General features: G+C 40.8%; 1 pseudogene; it reads right to left on the bottom strand.

Annotated features, from left to right (window-relative positions):
* Positions 1-20,293, bottom strand: part of LOC121442355 — an 89,417-nt pseudogene extending 69,124 nt beyond the window's left edge.
* Positions 20,294-22,806: the final 2,513 nt, after the last annotated feature.

Genomic DNA, 22,806 nt, shown 5'->3' with positions numbered 1-22,806 from the left:
TTTTGCGCCATCAGAGAGCTTGCTTAGGAAATATTCCTAACAATAAAGTCAAATATAAACAATATCTATTGATAAATCCAGCTCTAAAGAAGGCACCAGTAAAAAAAACTCCAACCCAAGGAGGTTAACTATATCCACAAAAAGACAGGAAATAATCTCACACCAGGAAAACCAAAAGAAGGGAAGTGCACTCATGCATGCACATGCACACACCCATGCACACACACACACACACACACACACACACACACACACCTACTAACAGCAAAAAAGAACAGGAATTAATAATCATTGGTCATTGATATTTCTCAGTATCAAAGTACTCGATTCCCTAATAAAAGACACAGACAGAATGGATGCAAGTACAGTATCCATTCTTCTGCTGCATACAAGAATCCCACCTCAACACCAAAGATAAACATTACCACAGAGTAAAGAAATAAAAAAAAGATCTTCCAAGCAAATAGACCCAAGAAACAAACTGATGTAGCCATTCTAATAGCTAGCAAAACAGAATTCAAACAAAAATTAATCAAAAGAGACAGGGAAGGACACTTCATACTCATCAAAGGAAAAATCTACCACGATGATCTTTCAATTTTCAACATTTATGCCCTAAACACAAGGGCACCCACATTTGTAAAGGAAACACTACCAAAATCCCACACTGACCCATTGGGACACTTCAATACCTTCTCACCAATGGAGAGAAATTCCAGACAAAAACTAAATAGAAAATGGAGTTAACAGATGCCATGAACCAAATGAACCTAACCTATCTACAGAATATTCCACCCAAACACAAAAGAATACAGCTTCTTCTCAGTACCTCACAGAACATTCTCTAAAACTGACCACATAGGTGGTAACAAAGCAAGTCTCAACAGATACAAGAAAACGGAAATAAGCCCCTCCATCCTATCAGACCACCATAGATAAATGTTGGATCAACAACATAAACAACAAAAAGCCTACGAACTCATAGAATATGAACAACTCTTTACTAAATAACTACTGAGTTAATGCAGAAATAAAGACAAAAAAAAGACTTCTAGAACTCAGTGAGAATTAATACACAGCATATCCAAACTTATAGGACACAGTGAAAGTGGTACTAAGAGAAATGTTCATGGCACTAAGTGCCTACCTAAAGAAATTGGGAGAGATCTCATACCAGCAACTTAACAGCACACCTAAAGACTCTAGAACAAACACCTAGAGGAGTAGGCAGTAGGAATCAGGGCTGAAGTCAATAAAACAGAAACAAAGAGAACAGTACAAATAATCAATGAGACAGAGAGTTAGTTCTTTGAGAAAATCAACAAGATTAAAAAAAAACCCTTATCCAAACTAACTAAAAGACAGAGATTATCCAAATTAGCAAAATCAGAGATGAAATGGGGGACATAACAACAGATACCTGATGTGGGAGTGTCATATCAATCTGTTGATTTCATTGGTTAATTAATAAAGAAACTGCTTGGCCTGATAGGTTAGAATATAGGTGGGTGGAGTAAACAGAACAGAATGCTGGGAAGAAGGGAAGTCAGCCAGACGCCATGCCTCTCCTCTCTGGGGCAGACGCGATGAAGCTCCGACTCAAGATGGACGTAGGCTAGAATCTTCCTGGTAAGTCACCACCTCGTGGTGCTACACATTAATAGAAATGGCCAAGCAGTATTTATATGAATACAGTTTGTGTGTTGTTATTTTGGGGCATAAGCTAGCCAGGCAGCTGGGAGCTGGGTGGCAGGAACACAGCCCACAGCTCCTACTATAGATAACAAATAAATTCAAAGAATCATTAGGTCATACTTTAAAAACCTGTACTCCACAAACCTGGAAAATCTAAAAGAAATGAATAATTTTCTCGATAGATACCACTTACTAAAGTTAAATCATGATCAGATAAACAATTTAAGTAGACCTATGACCCCTAAGGAAATAGAAGCAGTCTTTAAAAGTCTCCCAAACAAAACAAGCCTGGGGCTAGATGGTTCTAGCACAGAATTCTACTAGACTTTCAAAGAGGAGCTAACACCAGTATTCAAATTATTCCACAAAATAGGAACAGAAGGAAGATTGTCAAATTCATCTTAGGAGGACACAGTAACCCTGATATCCAAATCACACAAATATTCAACAAAGAGAATTGCAAACCAATTTCTCTCATGAACATAGATGCTAAAATAATCAACAAAAAATACTCGAAAACCGAATCCAAGAACACATTATGATCAAGTAGGCTTCATCCCAGAGATGCAGGAATGGTTCAACACACGAAACTCGGTCAATGTAATCCACCATATAAACAAACTGAAAGAAAAAAACCCACATGATCATCTCATGAGATGCTGAAAAGGCCTTTGACAAAGTACAACACCCATTCATGATAAAAGTCTGGAGAGATTAGGGATAAAAGGAACATACCTAAACATAATAAAGGCAATTTACAGAAAGCCTGTCGCCAACATCAAATTAAATGGGGAGAAACTCAAAGAAATCCCACTAAAATAAGGAACAAGACAAGGCTGTCCACTTGCTCCATATCTATTCAATATAGTACTTGAAATGTGAGAGGCAGCAATAAGACAACTAAAGGATATCAAGGGGATACAAATTGGAAAGGAAGAAGCCAAAGTATTGCTATTAACAGACAATATGATAGTATACATAAGCAACCCCAAAATTCTAGCAGGGAACTTCTACAGCTGATACACAGCTTCAGCAATGACTCCTAGGAATGGGAAGTATGGACCCTGAACCAGACATCTTCTCTAACCAGGCAAAGCTTCCAGAAATGGAACTGAGATGGCAACCCAGACACAAAACCTTTGACCTACAATCTGCCCTACCTCCAAGATGTGCTGAATTAGTGGTAGCACAGAACTTATCAAATTGAAGAATGACTGGTCTAATTTGAGACCTATACCACAAGAGGGAGGCCACACTAGATACTGCCTAGATGGCTAGAAACCAGAGGCTGTGTTGGGAAAAAAAATCAATGAAATGATTACTAACGATATTCTGCTGTACTCATAGATCAATGCCTAACCCACTGTCATCAGAGAGGAGTCATCCAGGAGCAGATGGGAGCAGATGCAGAGACACACAGTCAAACACCATTAAAACCCCACAGAAGCGGGGTGGAGCGAGAGGGGCTGAGGACAGGAGAACACAGTACACAGAGTCAACTAAGCAGAGCTCATAGAAGATCACAGAGACTGAATGAAAAAACATGGACCCTGTATGGAACTGAGTTAATTCCTCTGCACATACATTATGGTTGTGTAGATGGGCATTTTTGTGGGACTCCTAAGAGTGGGAGTGGGGGTGTCTCTGATTCTTTTGCCTTCTCATAAGTCTGCCTCAAAAGTGAGGCTTTATGGCTACTTTTGTTGCAAATTGTTATGTCATCTTCGGTAGATATCCACAGAAGGACTGTTCTTTTATTATTTTTTGAAGGGAAAGTAGATCTGGGGGACAGCAGGGGTTGGAGGAATGGGAAGACTCCCTTATCTATTACAAAGAGTGGAGGGAGAAGAAATTATAGTCAGGATGTAATATATGAAAGAAGAATAAAAGAAAAAACATGAGAAGGAAGATGAGGAGAAAAAGAAGGAGAAGAAAAAAAGAGGAAAAGGAGGAAGAAAAGAGAAAAGAAAGGAGGAGAAGAGGGAAGAAAGAAGAGAAGAAAGGAGGAGGAGAGGGAAGAAAGAAGAGAAGAAAAGGAGGAGGAGGTGGTGGCAGAAGAGGAATGAGGCAGAAGATAGAAGGCAGAGGTAGAAGGCAAAAGCAGCAACAGCAGCAGTTTGTAGCCTACCATGAGAAATATTTCCTGAAGAAAACTCCCTTATCTATTACAAAGAGTTGGGTTATTGGATCCTAACAAAGGAGTCCCATTTCCAGCACATACTTGGGTTGTGTCCACTGTTGTCAAGTTTTTTTTTTTAAATGAGTTCTCACTATCCTGCCCAGGTCAGCCTTGAACTCCTGGGCTCAAGACATCCTCCCTCCTCAGCATCTGAGCAGCTGGGCTTACAAGCACACACTATGCTTGCCTCACTGAGCCAATCTGTGATGGTGACTGAATTCTGAGAGGTACCATTGTTCCATTCAGATAACACGATGTGACTATCAATGTCCAATACCAGTTAGCTCTGCTCATCTCATCACAAGGAAGCAAACTCCCTTTCTGCCAAGATGAACACAAACTAGAGATAACAAGTCCATGCGCCTGCATGAGTCTTTCCTAACCCGCCAGACCCTCTGGTTCCTTTCCCTAAAGTCAGGAGTCAGCAAATCGTTCTGCAGAGGGGAGACTGCTGCAAGGAACATCTACAGAACAGTTCATCCAGCCCTGGCACACCACAAACCCGTCCTCCCATGGGAACCAACTGTGAATCTGGGTTTCTGACCTACCAGACAGGTTACAGCCGCCCAAACTCAGATCCAGAGCAGAAAATCCCTCTTGAGTTTATAATGCCCTCCTGGCCACTGAACGTCACACAAAGTGGGATTTTTTTGCTTTGTTTTGTTTTTGACATTAGTCTACTGTTAGTCCAAGACTCCTTCCAACTAACGATCCTCCTGCCTCTGTTTCCTGAGTGCAACTGCTGGTATTTAAGCATATGCACAATGCCTGACAAACACAGATTTTTAGATAAAAGCTAATAAAATTCACTTTCTTCTTGAGGAAGAAAAGTATTATATAGAGCCAGGATAGAGCAACATATTTTCTTTATGGATATTTTCAACCATATAGCTTAATGCAGATGCAGATGCCCTCTTATCCAGGCTGTCAAGGTGCCTCTTTCCCACAGATAATGCATGTCTTCAGAGGCATATGCGTCCTGAGAAATAATGTTCTGGATAAGGAGGGGAGAAGTCCTTGGGCAAATTTTCAGCTTTCCATTTCTGGGAAAGCACCTCTACCTTTTGCTCCCTGGAGGAGTTGGTGTTAATCTTTGCTCTTTGCACCTCTATGTGGCATCCATTCAAGCAGCTGGGAACTGTGCATGGGAGAGGGAATCAGAGTGAAACTCACAAGCGGGTTTCCAAAAACAACATCACACATCAGAGCCACAGCACGAGGGCGCCATGATACCTATCAGTGTTACTCGTGTGGTGTTACTTGTGGTGCCTGTGCTGAAGGTCAGGATGAGGAAAGCTCATCGTGTCCTGTAATTTACACAAGTCTCCTGCCCTCCTGTGCCTTAGTTTCCTCATTGGAAAAGAACGAATGGGACAAACTACCCACAGTTCACACAGGGTTTACAGTTGGGGAATCTGCATGGATTTTAACACACAAATAAGTATTTACATTCTACTGCATTTACAGCTTCTGTAGAAACTGCATTCTATGCCATGCTTGAAATGTTCCATAGCTCAGTTCAGTGAGTAGATTACATCCAAGGTTTCTAAAGTCATTTAAACAAATTAAAAACACATAGTAAGCCAAAGGAAACATTTTTCAGACAGTTATCATTTAACAATCACTCTAATATACATATGATGAAACATAACCTTTCTCAGAAATGGTTTCAATGTTTTCTCGACTCACAAAGAAAATCTCATTTTGGATGATATGCCATGCACTAACTACAGTGAATTACAAGCAGATCCTTCTTTCAATGACCTTCCTTCTCTAGGAAAGGGTTTCACAACTCAGTACCACTGAAATTCTAGGCTAGACCCTTCTGCTATGGAGGTTTGTCCTATACATTGGAGGATGTTTATAACATCTGTGGTGTCTGCATATTAGATATCTTTTGCAAATCCAGTTGCCAAGGGTCACCTGGGTACACAGCCACATGGACTAAAAACTAGAGGTGTGCTATGATTCAAGTTTCACTCACTTTTACCACAGACTAAAGGAATATGGGCTGGGGAGATGGATCAGTGGGTAATGATGCTTGCCACCAAGCCTGAGTTCAAGCCCTAGGACTCACATGGTAGAAGGATAGAACTCAAGTTCTGTGATTTATATAAGCATGAAAATGCACACACATCCACATGGGTGTACACACACACACACACACACACACACACAATTTACTATGTAGTTACTTTCTATTAGCCACAAAATTTGCTTCATTTGTACACTACATAATGGGTTTCTCATCATGACAGTTTATATTATATATACGTGTGTGTAGTATATGTATATATGCATATATTGTATCTTTCTTATTTCTTATCCTTACTGCCACTCATTATCCCTTTTTGTACCTTTTCTCCTCACAGAGTCTCCCTTTTCCTTTCATGCTACACACACACACACACACACATACACACACACACACACACACACAAAAGAAATCTAGATTTCAATTGATAGAAAAGATGACATTTTGTCTTTCTTTCTCTCATTGTCCTCTCTTGTTTAAAATCTTTCTAGACTTCTTTCTTGCCCTCCATAGCCCATCTTCTACTCATGCCACATATATGTGTATCTACATGTAAGTCTAAGGGTTATGGATTTAGCTCATTGATAAAGTGCTTACTTAGCAAGTACAGGGCCCTGGGTTCGGTCCCCAGCGTGAGAGAAACCATGTAACAATTGTCCTTCTAAGTCTGGCTATCTCCTACTAGCAAAATTTTAATCATGTAACAGATTAAGTAGCATAGGGGTTATAAAATCCAAAATATAAATGGGTTATGTTTGTAACTTACATATACTTCAAAAAAGGTAATGATTCAAATGTCCCTCTTTCAATATAGCGTATTTTATTGCAGGATAAATCCCTAGGAAAAGTAAAAGGGAAATATTGCTTTGATTAGCTATTAGATATCTAATTAGTATGAATAAACAACAGAATTGTTATATTATTGTTTTGTCTAAACTCTAAAACTTTGTATTTCTACTTAAAATCTCTAGAGCCCCTACCCCTATCCACATCTATCCTAAACATCTCAACCTTTGTGATCTTCATGTATAAATACATAGCTATAGACATGGGAAATTTCAGAGAGTCTTTCCTGAGAGAAGAATTATTAAGTGACTTTTGTTTTTGAAACAGGGTCTTTCTGTGTAGAATCCAATCCTCTCACCTCTGCCTCCTGAGCACTGAATGCACATGCACAACTTTGGCCTCTGGGGGCTTTAGAAGATAGAAATCAAGCCGGGCGATGGTGGCGCACGCCTTTAATCCCAGCACTCGGGAGGCAGAGGCAGGCGGATCTCTGTGAGTTCGAGACCAGCCTGGTCTACAGAGCTAGTTCCAGGACAGGCTCCAAAGCCACAGAGAAACCCTGTCTCAAGAAAAAAAAAAAGAAGAAGAAGATAGAAATCAGCCCTGTTCTAGACGTACTGAGTTGGTAACTGGAACAGGGATGTTGTCATAATGAAGTTCTAACAAGCTCTCCAGGTGATGCAAGGAGTATCCTTTTTACAGTGCCATGGTCCCATACATGCCTCCTGGATTTGGTATTCAAATCCAAAGACGGTCTGGCCCTGTTCCTTCTTATACTGTGAAGGTGCTCATGGCACTCCTCAAACTCTTTGATGTGTTTTGCCTTTTTCTTCCCTATTGTTATTAGTGTTTAACACATTCTCCCCAAAGGGCCTGTTTGATGATTCCCACTGACTCTTCAAGGTTTTATTCAATTGAATTGGTGTAGCAACAGCTTCCCTAAACCAAATTCATGTCTTCTCTCCTCTTCTGTACTCTAGATACAATTTATTCTTCAGTGACAAAAAAAAATGAATGGATGAATTGTAATGTGTGGAGATCAGAGAACAGTTTTCAGAGATCAGTTCCTGTCTTTCACTTTGTTGAAGCAGGACTCTCTTGTTTCAGCCACACTGCTGACTGGAGGCTAGCTGACTGAAGATGCTTCCAGTTCTCTCCTCTGCCCCCTTCTTTTCGCAGCAGACCTGGGATGAAAGATGCACACTACTGCATCTGTCCTTTTTCTAATGTGGGTTTGGAGGATCAAATATGGGTTGCTGGGCTTTCCTGGCTAGTGCTTTACCCACTAAGCCCTATCCCCATCCGTCATTACTTCAAAAAATATTTTATTTCTATTTATTTATTTGTGTGTGTCCATGTGTCTGTGCAGGTGCTCACAAAGACCCCAAAAGGGTATCATATCCTCTGGAGCTAGAACTACAGGAGGTTGTGGGTTCCCTGATGTGGAAGCTGGGAACCAAACTCTGGTCCTCTGCAAAGCAGAAAGTGCTCTTAATTGCTGATTAATTAAATCCAGCCCTCTCCTGCTTTGAAATTATTTTTGTACCCCTTCTTCTAATCACAAACCCCTGGAAGCATGGAGTCTAACTCATCTACATTGCCCACCAAGTTTGATACTGACACAAATATTTGAGTGAACTCAAATATTTACAAAATAAACACATAGTTGGTGAGTTCAAGAAAAGTGGCTTATTTGCAAGAAATTCAGTGTATGACTTTATGGCTGACGCCTCTCCATCTCTGCAGCACTGAGATTCATGCTCACTCATGGGTTTGTTCCTCTTGAAGTTGGTAAATTTTAAGAAGGAAGTAACCCAGGCTTATTCATCTCTATGCCTCCAATAATAGACATACTCTTTGGCATGTTCTATTTTAGTACATTTTTTAAATTGAGGGACATTTAAATAAATGAATGACAGTAAATTATGTCGATAAGAAATAACTATTTACAAACTAAAATAAAGAAGAGGACTACTCTACTCAGTTATTTTATTATTTCCTCCAAACATTTTGTACACTTTGGGAGTTCAGATGCAAAAGGTCCCCAAAAATACCAATACGAAAGTAGGACCAGTGCGATTGTGGCCATTCTCTAAGTGTCCAGAGAAGGAAAATGTTTCTGGCTTTGTTTAAGATGACTCTCACTATGTAGTCCTGGATGGCCTCAAACTAGAGATCTGCTTGCCTCCACCTCTCCAGTGCTGTGGTTCAAGACATGTGCTACCAGTCCCATCTTTTACTATTTGGTTTTGTTTTTTTGTTTTCAAGACAGGGTTTCTCTGTGTCACTTGGTTGTTTGTCCTAGAACTAGCTCTTGTAGACTAGGCTGGCCTCGAACTCACTGAGATCCTCCTGTCTTTGTCTCCCAAGTGCTGGGATTAAAGGCGTGGGCCACCACAGCCCAGCTCATCCTTTATTGTTTTATCAGTGAATGTCAGGAGCACTTCTGGTATGTTTGCGTCAAGGAAACTTTTGTAGTATTTCATAACCACGATTCAATATCTATTTTCACATGGACATAAAAAATTATTACATTAAAAACTGTAATACCAGTCTGTTCTCCTAATGACTTAATCATGTTAGTAATATTATTTATGCAATCTAGCATTTAGTTACTTATTTAGTATTTCAGTGTCAATTAAATTCAGATTAAATTATTAAAGAAACTGGATAGAATGGCACATGCACACAACCCTAGCACTTGGGAGGCAGAAGTAGTATGAGGATTGTTACAAATTGGAGATCAGCCTGGGATACATATGAGACCTAGCCTCAAAAAAAAAAAAAGGCATGGGGTATCATCATGGTTGATAGAGTGCTTGCCTAGCATGCACAAAATCTTGAATTTTACCCCCAAAATTGTATAAATTATGTAATAATGAATGCCTATAATCCTAGAACTTGGGAAATAGAGGCAAGAGATTCAAGAATTCAAGGCCAGCTTTGGCTATTTAGAGAGTTTAAGACAAGCCTGAGTTACATGAGACCATATCTCAAAGAGGCAAAGCCATTGTCATTCTGGGTTAAAGACCTTCAAATTAATGTAGTTGTGCATTTTCTTCTCTTTGATACAACTCTTCAAAGTTAAACTAATTTCTCACATCCTACTATGCTGTCTTAAGCCCTTTTTGCAAATTATAAATTAGTAAACATGTTAGGTTTGCAAGCCCACACACAAATCCAGAAACAATGGAACCAGCCACCATGAGCCAAAAACCTCTGAGTGGAAGGGCCAAATTAATCTTGCCTCCTTTCAGCTGTTCTCATCAGGCACCCTGTCCCCTCAACAAAAAGGGCACTGGCACAAGTTCTCTAAAGGTGTCAACCACTCCTAACTCATGGGCCGCAGTAAACGAGAGCATGGATCAGACTTGATAGAGGTGTGACCGACTAGATCCAAATACAAGCATATGTCTTAGAAAACAAGGGTTGTGGGAACTCCAGTAACTGCTCAGACCTTACTAACACCCCCTGCAAATGAAGTGCTTCTATCTGAATCTGAAGCTTGTCCATAGAAGTTAAGAAATTTAAGATGCACTGCTGGGCAGTGGTGGTCATATCTTTAATCCCAGCACTTGGAAAGCAGAGGCAGGTGGACCTCATGGAGTTCAAGGTCAGCCTGGTTTACACAGCAAGTTCTAGGACAACCAGAGCTGTTACAGAGAAACCTTGTCTTGAAACCCCCCAAAAAAAGGAAAAGAAAAAGAAAAACTAGAAATTTAAAATGCATACAAGTCATTTTCATGAGATGGGCTCAGCCCCACCCCCCGACTGACAAAACTGCAGAGTTTGTTTATTATTTTTTGTCTTTAGAGCCAGGGTCTTGCCAAGCAGCCCTGGAATTGGTATGAAACCCACTATGTAGACCACAAAGACCCACAACTTGTAGAAATCCTCCTATTTTCTACCTCTTCAGTGTTGGGATTACAGTCAATAATTGAACGATTTTATTGCTTGAAATGATGTTAGTATCTAATTCAAATCCCTTGTTCATCCAGAGATAATTTATATCATAAAAAATAGATGTGCTTAATTAACTTACAAAATCTGGAGGGATAGCAGGCCTTCAAATGAATCCTTATGTAATTCAGTCAGGTGATTTTCACTGAGATTTCTGAAAGATTAAAAGGTTATCTGGATCAAAAATCATCAAACAGATGGAGAACATCCAGTGGTGACATGGGATGGAGAAATACAAGATGTCATATGCTATTGCCTAGAGCATAAATTGTCATCAGCTCTTTTGGGAGCAATTAAAATTTTATATATGTAATGGTCTCCACCCTAAAGATTTTATTTCTAGGTATCTAGCCTATAGAAACACTTGTCTGGGGTATACAGGACGCTTAATTCAGTCCTATATGAAATATTGTGCAGAACTGGAAATGAGTAGTATGAGCCTCTACATATGGAAAAGGAAGCTTTAAATATCATGAAATGAAGACATCAAGCTATCAGATGGTATCAATTATGTAAAAGTGATAAGGAAAGCAGCATATTTGCTATATGCAAATATGTCTGGAAGGATATATATCAAACTCAGAGTAGCAGTTACCTCAGATCTGAGGGATTATAGCACAAGGAAGGTTTCACTATTCCTCTTACTAATTTATAACCATTACAAATGTCACCATAGATGGCTTCTACTGGAAAACAAATTTTCCTTTCAATGAAAACACCGCATTTAAAATAAAAACTTTGCCTGCAAAGGTAAGGTTCCAACTCAGGGCTCGTGCACCAGGCAAGCGCACCAACACTGAACCACACCCAGTCCTTATGCAGCTTACAAGAGAAGTTCAATTAGTACCAATTCATTTTTTTTACTTAAAGCCATTAAAATTCCCTATCTCTATCCTAAAGATTCCATGTCTAGCTATCTATTCTGCAGAAATTCACTGGGAAGAACAGAGGAAATATATTTTCTCAGACATACTGACCTCAAAATCTGGACCAAAAGTAAGGGCCTTGGTCCAATATTGTACAACATTTGGAGAGAATATGTACTACTCACAGTTTTTCAGCCCAACGGTATGCTCTCCATACATTTTTGTCAATGTAAGAAATAGAATTTCCTTGGAAATTCCTGTGAAGAAACAGTTCATATACTTGAGTAAATAGGAAAAGACTAAGCAGAAGCAGTAAAATCATCGCACCCTCATGGCGGTGTTCAATGCAGAACGAAAAAAACCACCAATCTTCTAATTCCCAGACCTGTCAGTTTCTGAGGGAGCACACTTAGAAACACAGGGCTGCTGGAGCAAGCTAAGACCTTCCTTGCAAGTTGAACTTTGAATACGACCAGCCTCTTGGTTAGAAAATGCTAGTTAATTACTAAGTATTTTTCTCAAAAATAATTGCGTTTAAATAAAGTACTTCTACAAATCAATAAAAAATAGTGATTAATAATTGAACAGGAAAATAGGTGAATTTTGATCATCATGAGCAAGTAAGAAACCCTGATATAGGCACCATCAAACCTTTGCCAGAGGGCTGTCTGTCGAAGCACTGTGTTAGAAAGAGGAGGAAATTCGAATTAGTCAAAGTGATGTGCTGGTGTGGAAATAGTTCTTGGTCACGCTACTTAGGGAAAAAGCACAACATCACTAATGAAAGTTTTACCTCATCTGTGAACAACACAATGTTCCTGTGGAAGGAAGGACACATGACAAAATGTAACTGGAGTTTATTTTGGTTTGGAGGACACAGAAGAAGAGCAACAGGCTCCATGGAATGAATTTTCTAGCTTATCCTATAAACTCTGGGTCTTTCATTTCTATTTTGCTTGTGTGCATGTGGAGACCCAAGTCTGATGTTAGGGCATCTTCAATCATTCTCCTACTTTACTGAGACGGAATCTTTAATCCAGCCGAAAGTTCACTAGAATGGTAGACTTGCTAGCCAGATGGTTCTGAAGAGTGTGCTTCTGACATTCAAGGCTGTAATTATTGGTAGACTGCCACATAAACCTATCATTTACATGGATTGTGAAGATCTGAACTCTAGTCCTCACACTTGCAATTGGACCACTTTAACAAGTGAGGACTCTCCCTGCTGTCCCAACCCTTCACTCTTTTTTGAGGTGCTAGTAATGGAATTCAGGGCATTTTGTGTGCCAGTCAAGTATTCTACCACTGAGCTATATTCCTAGCCCTCTGTTCATTATGAGACAGGATCTCATTAAGTATAGTCTAGCCTGGCCTTGAATTTGTGATTCTCATTCTTTAGTTTCCCAAGTACTAGTATTAGGGTATATACTATACACCAGGCTTCTATGACTTTTTTTTTTGTTTTTGTTTTTTCAAGACAGGGTTTCTCTGTAGCTTTGGAGCCTGTCCTGAAACTAGCTCTTAGAGACCAGGCTGGCCTCGAACTCACAGAGATCTGCCTGCCTCAGCCTCCCGAGTGCTGGGATTAAAGGTATGTGCCACCACCCCCCAGCTCCATGACATTTTTTAAAAATGGGAATATATCCTTGAGTGGCACATGCTTAAAAGAAACTGTTAAATACCTAATTTATGTTCAGTTTCAACTCTGTGGCTCACTTTAAGCATTTATTTTTAGTTCTACTCAGTGAAGACTTTCTTGCTCAGTTTAAACACACTTTTTTTTGTGATAGGGAAGAAAGAAATTCACTCACTTGATAGTGGACATCCCACTCAATCCCAAACTGTTTGATTTTATGCTCACTAATAAGAAAAAATGCCTAAAACTGAACTCTCATTCCTGACTGCTGACTCTATCTGTTAAATTGCCATCCTTATCTTTATCTAGAACAGAAACTGTGGTCTCATTTTTTTATTTGTATACTTCAATCCCCAATTTTGTTTGAGGCACACTCTCACCATGTAGCCCTGACTCGTATTGAACTCACTATGGAGAGGAGGCTGGCCTCAATCTCACGGAGATCCACCTGCCTCTGCATCTCAAGTTCTGGCATTAAAGGTGTGCATAACCATGTCTAGTATCACTCACTAAATCCTATCTTCTCTTACTCTGTGAGGATTCAGGGTTTTCTTCCCACTCCCGAAATAGCCACAGTGGTCCAACTCTTGCTCACTTTAGTCCTAGATTTTGCTCGATATTTATATATGGTCATCAAGAATTAAGCTTCCTGTCTGGATTATTCTACAAGAGGATGATAAAATGATCCTCTATCTGAGTGTTAAGACTCATGCCTGTATTTTCCATTTGAGATACTGAGGCAGGACGATCATGAACTCAAGGCCAGCCTGTATTACATAGCAAAGTTCCACCCTCTTAATACTTTTTCAATATTTTTTAGAAATTTATAATGGTTCTTCTTCCATATTGCACTGTGACTTTCAAACCACTAGAACTGATATTCAAAGTATTTCATAATATCTCTCACTGTTTTCTAATTCAATCTTTTCTGGTAGACTAGTCTACTAAATCCCAATTTTTGTAAGCTATGCCTTTGGCTATGCTGTAATACCTATTTTTACTTTATTTAAAAATGAGACACTCTTTGAACCAAAGGGAAAGTTTTAATGTAACCATTCACCTTTCCCCCATCTATTATTTCATGTTCCTGAGAAAATGCCACACATATATGGCTGTCATACTTCTTATCCCTGAATAGTGCACACAATACATGAAAAATATTAGAAAACCAGGAACAAGAATGAGCTCTGGACATAACTAAGATTACAAAGCTAACATTCATGTAGGCTAAGAACTAAGATAAGTATTCCATGTAGTCAACTAAACCTCACAACAGTCCTATGAAACAGGAGTCATCAAACTTCCCATTTTACAGGTGAGGAAGTTAATTCACAGCTAAATACTTTATGCAGGGTTACAGAGCTTAGGCCAAACCCCAGGAGTCCAGCTCCAGAATCTAATCACTCTGATACATCCTCACTGAAATAAATTATAAAGAGGATGGAATGAAACAGAAGAACAAAGGTTACGCAATGATATAATGGAACTAAAGAAAAATGAATACAGCAAAATAAGAAGGGCTATCATGAATAAAAGACTGGAGAAGGGATACTGAAGAAGTAAAATTGAGGACAAAGAAAAGCTGGCAAGTCAAGGTAAGAGCAGAAAGTCAATCAATGAGAATTAGAGTGACAAGGAGGCCCAGGAAAGCTTTGAAGAAAAAGGTACTATGTCAGGCAAATGTAAAACAGAAATAAAGGTGAGTCTTACAAGTTAGCAAAAGTGTTGTTGTAGGAGTCGGGCTTTGGCACAGGCACTTGGTGGAGTCTCCGCTCTGGGCTGAGATGAATACACGATAGTGTCTCATTTTCACACAAGCAGAACTCACATACGTTGACGTACATGTAGGCATTTTGTTCCATAGTTAAATCTCTTTCTGTAGTGGAATTAGTAGGAGCTGTAGTTGTTGGGACTGTAGAATGTGCAGCTTCTGGAGAAACAGCTGTAGTTGTTGAGACTCCATACTGTGCAGCCTCTGTAGAAGCAGCTGCAGTCTCTAGGACTTCAGAAGGTTTAGTCTCTATAGTTGATGAATCTGAACGCTGAGCTTCAACATGAACTAAAGTTAGAGCTATTGACTCGTAATGTTCTAGAAATTGAGCCTCAGTCTCCATAGGTATCTCAGAAGTGTGAGCTGGGGAGTCCTTCATAGGGGCAGAACGTTTAACCGTTGTATTAGGTTGTCGAGTTATTGAAAATTCTGAGTGTAAATACTGAGCTGTGACTTGAGGTAGGTTTGAATTTTGAACCTGAATCTTCTCATCAAGTGGGAGTACCTCTTCAGGGTTATTTAGAGGAAGGGTAGTAACATTCCCTGGGGCTTCCAAAGGTTCACTCTCTATCTTAGATAGTTCAGTTAAAGCATGTTCTACATCAAGATGGTAAACTTGGACCTCAGGTGACACTGTATGCTGAGTTTGATAACCTGGCATTGCAGCTTTACTATCATGGAACACTGGAGCTTTGGTAACAAGCCCCTCATGCGGCTGTGGAGGCTGAGAGAAGGTCTTTTGCATAGGTTCAAAGAGTCCTCCCTCAGTAGTAGGTTGATGAGTTATGGTAACTTCCAAATCTGAAGGATGAACCGTGATTTCAGTTGTGTTTGGATGCTGAATGTGAACCTGTTCTAGAGGTGTCACTTGAGAATGCACTGGACGATCTGTAGTCTCACTGAGAGCTGTGGGATGATGAGCCTCTTTAGTAGGCTCTGCAGTTACAGTGTGTTCCATGTCTAAGGGATGATATGGTTTTGTTAGATACTCGGCTTTACTCTGAATTAGACCTTGAACCATGCCCTCCTCATATCCTCGAGTTTGAACTACAAACTCATTAGGTGGTTTTCTAACTTCAGCAGTGGTACTCTGCAAATTTTCAGGACTGTTTTCTAGAGTAGATGAGTTATGATCAAGGTTAACTACGGTTTTAGTTGGAGTTCTTGTACAAGGAACGAAAACTTCTGGGTTCAGGATCACACTGTGATCTGAATGGTGAACTCTAGTCTGCTGTGGAGTTGGACAAAAGTAAGTTCCTGTAGGAGGCTGAGAAGGCTGAGATGGCTGAGATGAGATCCTGGGTGGTGCTGGATTCTCAGCTTGACCCTGAATTGGTATTGGAACTGTCACCTCTTGAACTACACCCTCTTTAGGTGGTGCTGTAATCTGAGTTGTGCTCTCCTGCATACTTTGTGAAAGTTCTCCCTCATTAATAGGTTGATAAGTTACAGTAAGTTCTAGATCCAAATGCTGAACGGTGACTTCAGGTATCTGAGTTGTGTGCTTACTGTAAACAGGCTCTGGATATATCACCAGAGGGTACTCTGGAGGAAGAACTGTAGTCTCCCTTGGAGTTGTAGGATGGTGAGGCTCTCTAGTAGGCTCTGAACTTGTGGTGAGTTCTAGATTCAAAGGCCTAAATGATACAACAATTTGATCCTGAGTTGGTATTGGAACAGTCACCTCCTGATATATTGGGGTTAGAGCTACAGCCTCTTTAGGTGGTTCTGTAATCTGGGTTGTGGTCTCTTGAATGCTCTGAGAAAATTCTCCCTCAGTAGTAAGCTGTGGAGCTATGGTAAGTTCCAAATCCAAAGGTTCAGCTGTGGCTTCAGTTGGGTTTGGATGTTGAGAGTGAATACGTTCTGGATATATCACCAGAGGGTGCTTTGGAGTTGTAGGATGTTTAGCCTCTCTTGTAGGCTCTGAAGTTATGGTGAGTTCCAGATCCAAAGGCTGAAATGATACAACATGTGTTGTTGGATACTCAATTTGATCCTGACCTGGTGTTGGAACTTTCATCTCCTGATATACTGGGGCTGGAGGTGGTTCTGTAATTGGACTTGTGGTCTCTGGAATAGTTTGAGAATGTTCTCCCTCAGCAGTAGTTTTATGAGTTACGGTGAGTTCCAGATCCAAAGGCTGAACTGTGGCTTCAGTTGGGTTTGGATGTTGAGGATGCTGTGGAACTGTAGGATGCTGAGGCTCTCTGGTAGGCTCTGAAGTTATGGTGAGTTCCAGATCCAAAGGTTGAGATGAAGGAATAGTTTCATGCTGAGTTTGTGTTGGAACTGTCGCCTCTTGATATTCCTGCTCTTTAGCTACAACCTCCTTAGGTGGTTCTGTAATTATACTTGTGGTCTCTGGAATAGTTTGAGAAAGTTCTCCATCAGCAGTAGTTTGAGGAGTTATGGTAAGTTCCAGATCCAAAGGCTGAACTGTGACTTCAGTTAGGTTTGGATCCTGAGGCTCTCTGGTAGGCTCTGAAGTTATGGTGAGTTCCAGATCCAAGGGCTGAACTGTGGCTTCATTTGGATTTGGAAGCTGAGGGTGCTTTGGAACTGTAGGATACTGAGGCTCTCCTGGGGTTACAGTAACTCCTAGGTCCAAAGGCTGAAATAAACCATTAGGTGATAGTGTATACTCAACTTGATCCTGATCTGGCCTTGGAACAGTCATCTTTTGTGCTGGAATGTGAGTTACAATATTTTTCAGTGGCTTTGGAGGGTGTGGAATCACTTTATGGGTTAGAGAAAATTTTCCTTTTCTACGGAGTTTTAAAGTCTGAGCTGCAGTGGGCTTCAGCGCCAGAAATGGTTTCGTATTCTCATGGAGGTCTATGGGATGAGATAGGGTTGTTTGCTGATGTAAAGAAGGTCTTACTCCCATAATGTGACCTGGAGGCAGTTCTGAGTCTTCTTGTTGAGTTGAATAAAACTGTACCTCTTTAAAGTGGTGTGTTGTCTGAGCTATGGCCTCCTGGAAGCCTAGAGATTCAGTTTTGGAGAAATATGGACGCTTTGAAAGGGCATTAGTCTGAATCTGTGAAAATTTACCTTTCTCACTGGAGTCTATAGGCTGACGTAAGTCTTCTTGTGGAAATGGAACTGATCCATCCTTCAGAGAAGGTTCTGGGGTTATGGTAAGTTCTAGGTCCACATATTTAACAGTGGTTTTATATGACTTTGGAAGTTCAGTTCTGAATGTTGTCTCTAGATCTGCAGATGAGAAAAACCTATCTGTTATTGAAGGCCAAGTTGAGCTCCCCTGTTGACTTGGATATGGTTCCTCAGAAAATTCTTCTGGTTGGATTGGGACTCCTTGACCAACTGGAGAATGATAATCCTGTTTTGAGTTGGTTTGTTGATCAATTGGGATATTGTGTGATGCTGAAAAATAAACTTGACCATGATCCAGGGATGAAACTGTTACCCCATGGTAACCTGGAAGTTCTTCATCGGGCAGCTCTAGCGTCTGTTCTGAAGTCTCCTGTTGTGCTGGAAAGGGTTTTCCTTCTTCAGAGATCTGTGATATTCCAGTTGTGTCTTCTTGCTGGCTTAGAGGTTTATGATGCAGAATAGGTTCTGGGGACTGATATAAAACACCCTGTTGTGTTGACAGTTCAACCTCTTCAGATGCTGTAGCCTCATGGTACACAGTTCCCATCGCAGCTACAGGATTCTCTGTTACTTTAATCTCCAGATCTGGAGGTTGACCAGTCACATAAGACAGGCTAGAATGCTGAGCTTGATAGTGACCTGGAGGCAAAACGGTCGCTTCATGATGCTCTGGAGACTGAGCTGCTTGTTCCTGCTCAGTTGCAGAAGGTTTAAACTCTTCAGCATACTCTAAGGCTTGAGCTGGTACCTCCAGCTGGCTTTGATATTGACTCTCTCCAGAAGGCCCAGAAGCCTGAGCTGGTGGCTTCTCCTCATGGAGAAAGGGTTCCATCTGCTCAGTATACTCCAAAGGATGCACTGGGGACACCTGCTGGGTCAGAGAAGATTCAGTCTCGTTGGTAGGTTCTGAAGTTATGGTAAGTGCCACATCCACGGGTCTCACTGTAACATGTGGTAAGTAATAATGGTGCTCTTCATTTCGATCTGGCTGGACTTTGTGAATTGGTGGAGTTTCAACCACATTCTCAATAGGGGACTCTGGAGTTTGAAGTGGAGCCTCTTGTTCAACTGGAGGGAGCTCTGCAGGTTGAACTGAGGCTTCTGGCTGGTTTCCAGAACCCAATTCTACCTCCTCAGGAGACTCAGAAAGTTGACCTGGTTGCTCTAGTTCACTGAGATTAGAGTCATCCTCCAGAATAGGACCTAGATGTTGAGATAAATCTTCCTGCTGCATTGGTAAAGGTCCTAACTCCTCTGCTTCCTCTTGAGGCTGAACTGGAGACTCCAAATCAACTCCAGAAGATTCAGCCTCCTCAGAATACTCAGAAGGTTCAGTTGGCTGCTGCTGCTGGCTGGGGAAATGTTCAGTTTCAACAAGAGGACCGGGAGTCTGAGTTGGAGCCTCCTCCTCATGTGGAGATGACTCATTCTCTGTTCTAGGCTCAGAAGTTATTTTAGGTTCCATATCTGCAGGCTTACCTGTAATCATGGGCGAAGTATAATGGAGAAATTGAGCCTGACTAGGGTTTTGAATTGTGGTCACTACAGTTTCAGTTATACTCTGCATAGAGGATTCTGGAACTGGAACTGTACCCTCTTGCTCAACTAGAGGACTGGTTTCTTCGGGAAGCTTTGTAGGCAGAGCTGGAGCTTTTAGCTGGCTACCAGAATTTCCAAGGTTCTCAGGAAGCTCTAAAATCTGAGCTGGGGCCTCTTGTTGGGTTGATGAAGGTTCCAACAACTCAGAACTCTCTGGAAACTGGGCTAGGGTCTGTTGCTGGCCCAGAATAGCTTGTACCTCCTTATCTGCCTCTGAAGCCACAGGATTCACTGTCACATTTGGCAGCTTTGAGTGCTGAGCTTCATTTCTATTTGGAGGTGGACCACGTATTTCAGGATGAACTGATGGTTCCTCAGAAGGAAGCTGATGGTGAGCTGAGTCTTCTTTTTGGATTAAAGGTTCATCTTCCTGTGGGAAATAATCTGGAGCTTCCTGATGGAGATTCTCTGTATTTTGAACTTGTGTCTCCAACTGGTCAGGTTCATCCTGCTCTAGGAACTCTGGAGCTTCATCTGCATTTTCCTGGGATTGCAGAGGAAGGCTGTAAGAATAAGCTTCATTCATATTCAGGTCACCATAATCATCATCCTTGGTTTGTTTGTGAAATTGAGGTTTTCCATCAACCACCTTAGCAAGTTTCCTGTGCTGAGTTAAATCTTTCTTCAACTCCTTGGGTGAAACCATGAAGGTTGTTGCTTTTGAACTCTGGCTGTCTAGCAGCTGAACAAGTATTGCCTCCAACTGATGATCTGCAGCCTCAGCTAGACTGGCAGTACTTTTGAACTGTGAATGCAGAATGGGAGCCTGAATTTGATCCCCATTTAGCATTAAAATGTTCTCTGGCTGCTTCCCAGGTGGTATCAGCTTGTTGGTCAGATGCTGATGTGAAACACCAAGTTCCGCAGGCTCTGGGTTCGACTCCCGAGAAGTGCTGGGGTCCTGGAATAGAAGTAAATTTTCAGTCAACTCCTCAAGTGGGGCCAACATCTCTTTGGGAGCAGGGTGCCCCAGATACTCAGTGCCCCCTTTGTCTGTCTCGGGTGCTCGAGTATGTGGGGATTTAGGTGGATGATCAGAGGGGTGCCAAGACCAGAGTTTGGTTAGCACCCAGGGCTCTGAAGTCAACTGGCGTGGGTTCCCAGTGAACTCTGGAATGGAAAAAGCCAGGACCAGTTGCCACATGAAGAAAAGCCTTAGTGCACCAAAGTGCAGTAAAGACATGATAGAAAAGTAGAAACAACAAAAAAAGTAAAGACAAAGTACACTAGGGACTAGATCCACAATGCTGCCAACACTGGTGGGAAACTGAATGAAAACTCAGAACCTGGGCAAGGAGGCCTGCCCCGCCCTTTATTTATGACAGCTGACCTTTGTTACAAAACCATTACTAGGCAGGGTCCCAGTTGGATTCTGCTTTCTCTCATGTCTGTGATCTTTTCCCCTTGTGGACTCTCTTTCAAGTTTGTTGTAGAAAAATCCAAAAGCCAAATTCAAAAGTTATCTTGGATTATTTATATCTTGTTTCTTGCTTCTGTAGCTTCTTCCTAATGTCCAGAGTAGAATGATGAATGAAATAAGCATCAAATGATATCTGTTGTTAGGACTTTAAAAATAATCTTTAATTATAATGAAGTCATACATTTTATTACTATTGTATGGTCATGTGGTACATGCTTCAACATGCATGCAGAAGTCAAAGGACGGCATATGGAGTTAGTTCTCTCCTTCCACCTTCAAGAGGCTTCCAGGGATGGAACTCTGGTCACCTGGCTTGCATTGTGAGGTGGCAAGTACCTTTATCCACTAAGCATCTGTAGAACATAAGTATAAACTTAGTAATAAATACTATCTTTCCTCAAGTTTTACCTCTCATAGACCTTTTTAACTTAGACCTTCTATAATGTGCTTAACCTTTCCATGTCCTCAATTTTGATGTACATTTTGGAACACTGCTTACGTTAGGACAAAACTACCACCTACAATTCTTTCGCATCTGTATAGGTGGAATGGCAGGCTGCTTCCAGCCACCCGGCTAGCTTTACCCAAAATAACAACACACAAATTGTATTCTTTTAAACACTGCCTGGCCCATTATCTGTAGCCTCTTATAGGCTAACTCTCACATCTTGCTTAACCCATTTCTAATAATCTGTGTAGCACCACGAGATGCTGGCTTACCAGGAAGGATTCTACCCTACATCTGTCTCAGTTCCGAGAACCATGGCGACTGCCTGACTCGGCTTCTTTCTCCCAGCATTCTATTCTGTTTACTCCGCCTACCTAATTTTCTGTCCTATAAAAGGGCCAATTCAGTTTATTAACCAATGAAATCAACAAAAAATAGAAGACTCTCCCACATCATTTCCCCTTTTTCTGTTTAAACAAAAAAGGCTTTCACTTTAACATAGTAAGATTACATATAACAAACCAGTTATCAAGCAAAATTACAGTTACAATATTTATATCTATTTTATCCTTTATTATAACTAAGGAAAACTATAACTATAACTAACCATTCTTCAACTCCATCAAAGACTCTAGAAGGATATAATATTACCTAAGCAAACAAGAAGTAAACAACTTCCAAAACTCTAGAAATGACAGAGACATCTCACTGCCTGGACAGTCATCCAAAGTTTCTCTGTACCGTTGGGGCATCCATCTCCAGCCTACAGGCCCATAGTATCCAGCAGACATTTCCATGAAGCAGAAAATTCCAAAGACAGTTCAGTCATTTTCTGCTGTGTCATGCAGAATGTCTCGTAGACTCTTTCATAGATCAGGAAACCCAAAAGACCACCTCACCTTTTGGCAAGTTCAGCAGTCCTCTCTCTGTGGGTTCTTTGCATCCAGTTTATGCAACAGTCCAGGCAAGAGCAGTTTCCTGCCCAAATGGCTATCAAACTCCATAAGGAGACTCTTTAATGCCCATCTTCCTCTTGAAGTAGATTGGTGCTGCCAGGAGCAGACGTGTCTCATTGTCATGAAAAGCCCTAAGTTATTAAAATATCTTAAATGCCATATTCTACAGTCTTTGAAAGATATGAAAAATGCCTATCTAACTAAAATATATCTCTATATATCTAGAAAATCTAACATGACTACAAGCTTTACTATTATCGATGATTATCCATTAGCAACCTATATTTCCTAATTATATATTACATTTTTAAATGAACTACACAATCACAATACCT

Source organism: Microtus oregoni, unplaced genomic scaffold (assembly GCF_018167655.1).
Source record: "Microtus oregoni isolate MIOR12 unplaced genomic scaffold, Mior012 000091F_ref0000469, whole genome shotgun sequence".
Lineage (NCBI taxonomy): Eukaryota > Metazoa > Chordata > Mammalia > Rodentia > Cricetidae > Microtus > Microtus oregoni.
This window is presented reverse-complemented; position numbering and strand designations above follow the sequence as displayed.